The sequence below is a fragment of the Apodemus sylvaticus genome, chromosome 10 (genome assembly GCF_947179515.1).
Source record: "Apodemus sylvaticus chromosome 10, mApoSyl1.1, whole genome shotgun sequence".
Classification (NCBI taxonomy): domain Eukaryota; kingdom Metazoa; phylum Chordata; class Mammalia; order Rodentia; family Muridae; genus Apodemus; species Apodemus sylvaticus.
The window spans coordinates 94,542,533-94,550,052 of record NC_067481.1 but is presented as its reverse complement, the minus strand read 5'-3'; the positions used below and the strand labels follow the sequence as shown (position 1 = coordinate 94,550,052).

The 7,520-nt window shown below is 44.9% G+C and overlaps 1 pseudogene; it reads right to left on the bottom strand.

Moving 5' to 3' along the window:
• Nucleotides 1-3,698: 3,698 nt before the first annotated feature.
• LOC127694263 (40S ribosomal protein S2-like) lies at nucleotides 3,699-4,457 on the bottom strand (annotated as a pseudogene).
• Nucleotides 4,458-7,520: the final 3,063 nt, after the last annotated feature.

Genomic DNA, 7,520 nt, shown 5'->3' with positions numbered 1-7,520 from the left:
AAAGAAAGAAAGAAAGAAAGAAAGAAAGAAAGAAAGAAAGAAAGAAAACCAAAATCAAAAACAAACCAGAACTCTTTTGTAGATAGGTGTTTTGCCGGCCTGCATGTTTGTTTAGCATGTGTGTGCAGTGCCCATGGAGGCCAGAAGAGGGCATCAGATCTCCCAGGACTGGAATTAAAGATGGCTGTTAGCCTCTATGTGGTTGCTGGGAATCGAACCCTGATCTTCTGGAAGAGCAGCCAGTGCTCTTAACTGATGAATCTCTCTTCAGACCCACCTAGGCCTTTTACAGTCAGTACATCTATAAGAATCCTTTCCAAAGTGAATTCCAATATTAAAAAGGTTTATATTTTCATTAAAGGTGTTACTGTGTTCCTTACATTTGGAGGAGTCCTCTCCAGTATAAACCCTGAGATGTTCTGTAAAACTTGGGTTAGCCACATTACTAACATTTTGTAGGGTTTTCTCCAGTGTGAATTCTGGTGTTTACTAAGGACTGAGTGCTAGCTAAAGGATTTTCATATTCTTTTGTTTGCTTGTTTGTTTTTGAGACAAAGTTTCTCTTTGTAGCCATGGTTATCCTGGGAGTCCCTCTGTAGCCCAGGCTGGCCTTGAACTCGGAGATCCACCTGCCTCTGTCTCTCCAGTGCTGAGATTAAAGGTGTTCACCACCACTGGCTGACTGGATTTTCACATTCTTCACATCTGTAGGATCTCACTTGTGTGTGATATGTATATGTAATTATATACCTATTATGTATTATTGCATATTATATAATTATATATCATGCTTAATAAAGTATGAACACTATTAAAAGCCTTTGCATTCTTCTACATGCAGACATCCAGTTAGACCAACACCATTTGCTGAAGACACTTTCCCTTTTCTATGGTATGGTTTTGGCTTCTTTGTCAAAAATCAAGTGTCTAAAGGTGTGTATGTGTGTGTGTGTGTGTTTATTTCTGGGTTTTTTATTCAATTCCATTGATCCACCTGCGTGTTTCTATACCAATACCATGTTGTTTTGGCTATCCTGTTTTTGTTTTTTTTTTTTTCCAGTATGAAGTTGAGAATTGTTCTTTCAAGGCCTGTAAAGAACTGTGTTGGAATTTTGATGGGATTGCATTGAACCTGTAGATTGCTTTTGGAAAGATGACATTTTCACTATGTTAATCCTGCCAATCCATGAGCATGGGAGATCTTTCCATCTTCTGATATGTTCCTTAATTTTTTTCTTCAGAGACTTGAAGTTCTTGTCATACAGGTCTTTCACTTGCTTGCTTAGAGTCGCACCAACGTATTTGATGTTATTTGTGGCTATTGTGAAGGGTGCTGTCTCCCTAACTTCCTTCTTGGCCTGTTTATCACTTATGTAGAGGAAGGCTACTGATTTCCTTGAGTTGATTTTGTATCCAGCCATTTTGCTAAAGGTGTTTGTTCTTCTGCTGTAGGAGTTCTCTGGAAGAATTTTTAGGGTCATTTATGTATCCTATTGTATCATCTGCAAAGAGTGGGACTTTTTCTGTTCTAATTTGTATCCCCTCGATCTCCTTTAGTTGTCTTATTGCTCTAGCTAGAACTTTGAGTGAAGAGATACAGTTTTGGTTTTTCAAGACAGGGTTTCTCTGTGTAGCCCTGGCTGTCCTGGAACTCACTCTGTAGACCAGGATGGCCTCGAACTCAGAAATCCACCTGCCTTTGCCTCCCAAGTGCTGGGATTAAAGGCATGCGCCACCACTGCCTGTCAAAAATTAAATTACTTAAATTTAAATTTAATACATGTGGTAATATATTGTTCTTGGATTTCTTTCTTCTTCTTGAAAATGAAAGGAAGTAATAAAACACATGCTCGTGGGCTGGAGAGATGGCTCAGCAGTTAAGAGCAATGACTGATCTTCCGAAGGTCCTGAGTTCAAATCCCAGTCAACCATCCTTAATAAGATCTGACGACTTCTTCTGATGTGTCTGAAGACAACTACAGTGTACTTACATACTTACTGCCTGTCAAAAATTAAATTACTTAAATTTAAATTTAATACATGTGGTAATATATTGTTCTTGGATTTCTTTCTTCTTCTTGAAAATGAAAGGAAGTAATAAAACACATGCTCGTGGGCTGGAGAGATGGCTCAGCAGTTAAGAGCAATGACTGATCTTCCGAAGGTCCTGAGTTCAAATCCCAGTCAACCATCCTTAATAAGATCTGACAACTTCTTCTGATGTGTCTGAAGACAACTACAGTGTACTTACATATAATAATAAATAAATCTTTAAAAACAAAACAAAACAAAAAACATGTTTGTGATATGGAGGCAAAATCTAATGAAAGCTGCAGCAGCATGGTCCATCTCAGTCTCCTCTGAAAGCTCCTTTTGGGCTGGTGTCTCAGTCCCAAAGGGAGAGCCTCCAGCCTCTGCAAAGAGAAGCTAAGCCCATGGCTTTCCTTATCAAACACAATGCTGTACTCATGTTGTGACAATAAGAAAGCAATTCACACGTGCGTGCGCGCGCGCGCGCGCGCGCGCGCGCGCACACACACACACACACACACAGAGAGAGAGAGAGAGAGAGAGAGAGAGAGAGAGAGAGAGAGAGAGAGAAAGAGAGAGAGAGAGAGAGGAGAACACTTTAGCCAGAGAAGGAACTTCTCAGCTGTAACAGGACTGCAGCACTGTACCTTGAACAAGTTACTGCTGTGACACCAGTCGCTGACATTAAGAAAAGCAAAAGCTTATTTTAATCTACTCTTGAGAAGACATCGTTTAAGGGCAGTCACGCTGTGGGTGCACCTAGGCAAACGTCCCCCAGGGGGGTATCAGATGCTCACTGGCGCTCAGAGATGGGGGAGTATAGCCTTCTCTCCTCTATGCATGTACGTCTCCTAGCTGCAGCGCCTTGTAGCCTGGAGTGAGTCACTCCATCCACTCGCCGTGAGATTCTCCTGGGAAATGTGCTTCCTCCTGGCCTTGCACATTTGCAACGTGTCACGCCGTATTTCATCAGAGGGACCTACATTTTTGGAAGGTGTCTACATTCCTAAATTTCTTAACATTTCTACACTTCTTAAAATTTGTGAAAGTTTCAACCACTTTTTTGTTTTTGTAAAATTTCTGCACTCCCTTCCCCCTTTCCTTCTGGAATTAATATAATTAAACATATGTTTATTTATTCTTTGAAACTGTCATATATTCTGGCAATGTATTTTGATCATATCAACTCTGTGTTACCTGTCTCTAATGTGCCAGGGAACCCGCGACCAGTCTCTCTCCAAACTTCATATTTTTGCATTTATTATTACTGTGTCCTTGAGTCCATTTAGTGCCACTGTATGCATGCAAATGTGTGGTCACCCGCTGGGGCGTGGGCAAACCTCTCAGCAGCAAGGTCCACAAAGAACAACACTCTCCCCTTGGCAACAGAGTCCACCGCCAGTAGCTCCTCCAACTGGGCTGAGGCCTCCTTCTCCCTCCTTGCCTTCTTTCTTTCTTTCTTTCTTTCTTTCTTTCTTTCTTTCTTTCTTTCTTTCTTTCTTTCTTTCTTTCTTTCTTTCTTTCTTTCTTTCCTTCTTTCTTTCTTTCTTTTTCTTTCTTTCTTTCTTTCTTCCTTTCTTTTTCTTTGTTTGTTTGTTTGTTTCCTTCTTTCTTTCTCATATTTAAGTCACTTTATTTATTTACTTTTTTTTTTTTTAATAAAATCTTCATGTGGTAGCTGAAGCTGGAACCTGGGCCCTCTGAACAGAGACTCTGGTGTGGGTTGTCACAAGATGATCAGTGAATTCTTGACAAGGAGACTTGGTGAGCACAGTCTCTTTCCAGAGGTCAGGGGTCAGGTAGCTGTAGGTTTTGGAGATGGCATCAAAGGTGGCCTTGGCGAAGTCGTCCAGGGTGGCAGCGCAGCCCCTGGCTGACGTGTAGCAGTCATCTATACCGGCCATCATCAGGAGCTTCTTGGAGTAGAGACGATGCTAGTGCCTCTGATGAGAGGCACCAGCACAGAGCCACAGCGGCCTGTCACCTTACACGGAACCGTGTGGAGCTTGCCAATCTTGTTTCCCCAGTAGCCTCTCCGCACAGGGACGATGGAGAGCTTGGCTAAGATGATGGCCCCGCGGATGGCAGTGGCCTCCTTGGAGCACTTGGGTCCTCTGGCAGGCCCACGTCTGCGTTTGGGATTCAGAACCACATCCTTTAGGGATGCACCCAGGAAAAAGTCAATGATCTCAGATTCCTTAGTGGGCAGGAAGAACAGGTAGATCTCCTCCAAGGACTTGATCTTCAGTCAAAGGGCTGCCTCTCCGCACAGAGGCCGAGCAGCCCGCCCCGCTAGCGGCCCAGACCACGGCTCCAGCCCCAGCCCCTAAGACCGCTGTCAAATCCTCCACGGAAGCCACGCAGCCTCCTAGTCCTGGGCCCCCGGGTTCTCCGGGCCCTCCCGCTGCACCGGCGTCACCTGCCATTTGGTATTTTCCCAAAGAAGCCCCGGCTGGAAGTCTGGCTGCCTCCGCCCTGGCAGGGCCTTGTACAGACAGCCAAAGCTAAAGTGAGTGGAAGCGTCCAATAGCAACGCGGGATGGGTTCTATAAGTGAGAGGTTCCCAAGAGAGACACAGGAAAGTGTGGGATCAGGAGGTCCTGCGCAAGGCGACGTTCCCACAAGGAAGTTTATTAAGAAGAGCGGCATCTTTGTTTTTGCGGGAGTGGAAAATGGGCCAGAGTCAGCAGAAAGTTATACAATGGAAACGAAGTCAACACGAAGCCAATCAAGGAATGCCGCACAAAGTGGACACAGGATCCCTCGAGTGTGCCATAGACTGAACACACGTGCTCTTCAGGGGGAAGTCAGATTTCCACGAACTGAATTAAACCTAACTCCAAGACCCGGTCCTCAGCCCCAGACTGGACTTTGCCACATCTGACCTTCGGCGAGGACACCGGAGTTTTGTTCCTGTCGTCCTTTTATCAGGGCCTCTGAGAAAGCCGAGGCCAGGCCTGTCTGCCAGCACAACAGCCATGTCCTGTCCAGGAGCAGCGCCTAGCTGCGTCCTTCCTCACGCTCTGTCTCCTACACTGTCCCGCCCCTTCCGCCATCTTCCTCGAGGCTTGTCTGGGGAAGAGGTTGGTACAGATGACCTAAGAATGGCCGAGTAGTCTCCCCCACCCACTGCAACAAGGCGGTGTTCCTTTGATCATGACTGAGAAAACAACGTGTGGATATAAACATAAACATTTACGAGGGAATTTGCTAGGGTGACCATTCAGTGAGACAACGCCAGAAGCTTCCCCAAGCAGCGAAGATTTCCAGTCATAGGCTTTTGATGACATTTACAATACTACGCATAAAAAAAAAAATCCCTACTGTGAGTCGGATGTGGTGGCGCACGCCTTTAATCCCAGCACTCAGGAGGCAGAGGCAGGCAGATCTCTTGAGTTTGAGGCTAGCCTGGTCTACAGAGTGAGTTCCAGGAAAGGGAGAGCTACACAGAGAAACCCTGTTTTAACACACCCTTCCAAAACAAACAAACAAACAAACAAAACAAAGCAAAAAACCAAAACCCTACTGTGGAGCAGGCCTCAGGTGCAGCCGCTGCCCTTCCTGCTGTTCTTGCACGGATGGGCACATCATGCCTGGCAGGTTGCCACTGCAGCGTGAGGGTCCAACACTTGGTAAGAGCACAGATGTCGTCTCCCTCCCTGCAGCCTGTTCCCTCTAGCACCATGAAAGGCAGCCAGCAGGGAGGGCTTCCAGGAAGTTTCAGACTGATTTCTGTGTCCTGTTAAAAAAGAAAAAAGCCTAACAGGGCTCATCACTGTTTGCCATTGTGTACCCAGGGGCAATGGCGATAGTGTGTGGGTGTTGCTTTCTGTGCCTCTGGGGTCTCCCTGACCAGAGACTGCTAGGGAGGTATCCTGTGCCCAACTCAGCTCTTCCCATAATAATGAATGTTTTCTGGGGGCACTATCATCCACTCGGGCAAGGTACCCCTGTTCAAATTCATTTTTAATGTTATATATTTTAAAAAATTAGCTTACAAATGTGTAGATTGCTACAACGGTTCCTGTAACCCTTACCTTTGCCTTCCGGACCCTTTGCCCCTCCATCCCCCTCCCCGTTGGAGCCTTTAACCCTGAGTGACCCACCCCCCACAGACCTTCATGTCCCGGGTTCTCCCAGCTTCCCTAATTACACTTTTTTACTTGAGCTTCAAGATTACAGATTTTTCATATGGACTTTTCAAAAAGTAGGGCGTGCTCCCTGAATTTGCGCAGGAGATAATCTGACCTCTGCATCGTTTCAACTTCAGCACTTATGCCGCTGAGGTGGGGAGCCCACAGCTTGCACGTGCCCCTCTTGCTGGACTCCCACCCTGTGGGTGCCCATCTCTTACTCTGCCTTGATCTTCAAGTCACCTACGTTGGCAGCTACTGGTCTTGAATTTCTCCTGATCTTGAATTTCTCAGTTTAGTTCTGGATTTACTCAGTGTAGCAGTTACTTTTGGCTCTTAGTGATTAACAAATTAATTTAATTTCTTATTAATAGAACAGGCTTCATGATTTTGTTTAGATACGTGATTATGTATTTTAACATTTTTTTATGCACCTGAGAGTGGTTATCTTGAGTTTTTGTCAAGTAACACATAACTTAATGTGTTTCAAAAAAAATTTTGGAGACATTTGTGAAATCTAAGGAAAACATCATTTTAGGGGTAGACAGTCTTTAAAAATCAAGTCAAGGGGCCGGAGCTTAGCGGTCTGAAGAGCTTGCTGAGGTTTGACCCTGGTTTGGTCCTCAGCACCCGTGTGGCAGCTCACACCGTCCATGGCTTGGGGACCACACTCCATCATCTTCTGATCTCTGTGGGCAGAAGGTGCCTCACGTGATGGGTAGACATACATGCAGAGAAAACACTCATACACACAAAGAAAGACATTTAAAAAACCCCTACCATATAGGTGCGTGTATGCCACCAAAAATTGTTATTCTAACATTTAAATATGCATGAATAATATTTGTAAGAATGTAACCTTGGCTTGGCGAAAAGGAAAAGTTTGTTTTTTTTATACCAGTCAGAGGAGAATTGTGTTCGTGGCTGGGAAACGTGATCCTTTTTATTTGTCTAGGTATCTTAACTGTTCTGTTACATTAGTGTGTTTGGGTGGGGTTCCGGATGGTTATTTTCTTGCTTTGTTGAGCTCAGGATCCTTCGTGCACGGGTGTGTGCATAAATTTAATGGGTAGTAACTTTTGGCTGATATTTGGACATCACGGGCTTAGAAATCAGTCTTTACTGCTTTTTTCGCAGGGGAAGCCATTTACAAACCAAGTAAGAGATTCTGGGGAGTTCATGAATTCTTGGTGAAGAAGGCTGTGTCTTCTTTGTATCTCTTCTAATTTCTCTGGTTTCCGGCTTTTTTCAACTCACGATCTCTGTCTCCCTCTAGTGTCCGATTCTGGTAATGCAGCCCCTGGGCGCTGGGGAGAGATCTGAACTCTTGGCCTTGGTAGCCGCCACCCTCTCTTA